Consider the following 2,591-nt stretch of genomic DNA (forward strand, 5'->3'; position numbering starts at 1 on the left):
CCACCAACTCTTTATGTATCAGTGACTTGATAAAAACTGCGTTTAATTTTTTTTCCACCTTTCTTGAGATATAATTTACATCCCACACTGTATAAGTTTAAGGTGTACAGCATAATGATTTGACTTACATATATTGTGAAATGATTACTACAATAAGTTTAGTTAACATCTGTCATCTCATATAGATGCAAAAAAATAAAAGAAAAAGAAAATACTGTTTTTTCCTTGTGATAAAAACTCATGGATCTACTCTCTTAACTTTCAAGTATACCCTACAGCAGTGTTACCTATAATCATCATGTTGTACATTACATCCCTAGTACTTGCTTATCTTACAAACTGGAAGGCTGCATTTATTACCACCTTCATCCAGTTCCCCCCTTCCTCCAATCCCCACCTCTCGTAACCACAAATCTGATCTGTTCTGTGAGTTTGGGGCTTTTTAAAGATTCCACATACAAGCGAGTTCACAGGGTGTTTAATTTTATTGCATGTTAATAAAAGCACTTAGGAGTGAGGTGGGGTTATGTCTCCACAGTTTCTTCAGTGTTTTGAAAGGATCACTTAGGGTTTACAAAATTTTGAGTTTGGAGATCATGTAGAAGAAATTAATAAGCAGTTGAAAAAGCTTATAAACAACCAAGATGTCCTGGTTTCCACATTCAGGAATACAACTGATCTACTGGAGGATGAGTTAGTATTTGGTTATTTGGGATCTAAGTTGATTTGTGATTCACTAAAATATTTCTGCATGACGTTAGTTTTAGTCATGTCTTTAGATGTTTGGGGAAAAATAAGCATGAAACTTATCATGATATTAAGGCATTTTATGATTTGGGGAAGATATTTGGGAGGACAAAATTATTCTTCTTGAGCTAAGAAAGTACTAAAATAGTCATCTTGAAACAAGTATTCTTTTTTTGTTTTGTTTTGTTTTGTGGGTTTTCACTATTTATTTATGACAAATACTCCACATCTGTGATCCTCTCCAGTCAGAAGTTCTTTGAGACGATGCCGTCGGTCTTGGCCAGTTGGATAATGGAATCATATGACTCACCCATCCTGTGAATGGCCCCGCAGATAGCATACGTTTTAAACTCCCCGTTGAACGTGCCTGTCACCGTGTCAGCCTCGGCCACGTTCATCTGGATGGCGCGTGGTCCTTGGCAGTGATGATGCGGTAGCTGGACGAGCATTTCCGCAGCATGCACAGGTCCATGAACTCCCTGGCGTCGTTCCGCATGTTGAGGGTGCGTCTGGTGGCACCACGATGAGTGCTCGTGCAGAAAGGCAAAACAACTATTCTTAAAGCAATTTACACTACATTTTCCAATTCCCTTAGTGTTGAAATCACCAGAAACTAGAGAGCCTGGCTAGGGTGGTAACGTCACCACCCACTAGCTATGTGATACTTGGTTAAAGTTGCTGAACTTCAGTCTCTTCATTAAAAAATGGGCTCAATTCTATGTTACAGTATTTTAAAGAGAATTAAATAATTTAATATCTGTAAATTACATAGTATAGTGCCTATGACATAATAACTTTCACCAAATGATGAGAATCTGTTATTTACTAAGTAATAGTTTTGTAAATGGTAACAATCAGGCAATGGGACCTTGTTTCTCCTGCTTGCTATGAACTTCAGGAGAAGAAAGCTAGGAAAATTATAGTGAGTGAGAAGGAACAGAGGCTAGAAAAGTAAAAGATAAAATCAGTTCTACCTGTTAATTTTAATTCACATCATCTAGGAATAGATCATATCAAACTTTGGGAGGAAACTCTACATATTTATGAAGTACTTATCAAGCATTTGAAATATCCCTTTAGTCCACTAAATATATTTTCCAAAACATTCATCTGGCATTTAGCCTGTACACTTCTGAGACCTAGTTACCTTATTTCTTCATTTAAATTGTAATATACACAACCCTCTTTTCCTAGGTGACACTTTGAAATATGAAATGCAATTCCCAGTTCTGCAGTAGGTTTGCATTCCTGTTAGAATTGCTAGGCTTTCTACTCATTTAGATCAGATGAAATGTGTCATCTTCAGTAAAGTTTTACCCAAGTTCTTTGGGCAAAGGCAGCTTTTTCCCTTGAGCTTCTCCAGACAACAATTTGCAACTATTCCTGTTACAGTTGTTTTCTAAACATTTATTTACATACTTGTTTCCTCCACTAGATGGCAATCACATCAGAAATATGAAGTTTAAATTTTTATTTCATCTTTTGCTGAGAGGGGGTACATAAATATTAACTGAGTGAGTGATGAAGGGAAAGAATTTGATTCTTTACTGTGGAGTGGAATACATAGAAATATATAGTCTTCTGAGATCTGTGTTTATATATCAATTAGATATTGATATAAATACATGGTATTTAGAAAGAACAATGATCGTACCCTCACGCTAGACCCTTGTGTTTACTTACAGTGGTATGATAAAGAAGGCTAAATAAAAGATAAAGAAGAACTTTAAAAAATCAACTCTTCAAAAGAATGTTTAGCAGTTCTGAGATCAAAGGTCAGCTACTAGTATCTTGTATCTTATTATCCAAAAGTAGGTAGTAATTCCCCAGGTGCACACAACATG

At 36.0% G+C, this 2,591-nt stretch overlaps 1 pseudogene across 1 annotated transcript; it reads right to left on the bottom strand.

The window, feature by feature from the left end:
- Positions 1-940: 940 nt before the first annotated feature.
- On the bottom strand, positions 941-1,263 carry LOC103080559 (40S ribosomal protein S21 pseudogene; annotated as a pseudogene). Its single transcript, XR_456961.1, has one exon. The product of XR_456961.1 is annotated as a 40S ribosomal protein S21 pseudogene (transcript).
- Between the last annotated feature and the right edge of the window lie 1,328 nt (positions 1,264-2,591).

The sequence above is a fragment of the Lipotes vexillifer genome, unplaced genomic scaffold, assembly GCF_000442215.2.
Source record: "Lipotes vexillifer unplaced genomic scaffold, Lipotes_vexillifer_v1.1 scaffold91, whole genome shotgun sequence".
Lineage (NCBI taxonomy): Eukaryota > Metazoa > Chordata > Mammalia > Artiodactyla > Lipotidae > Lipotes > Lipotes vexillifer.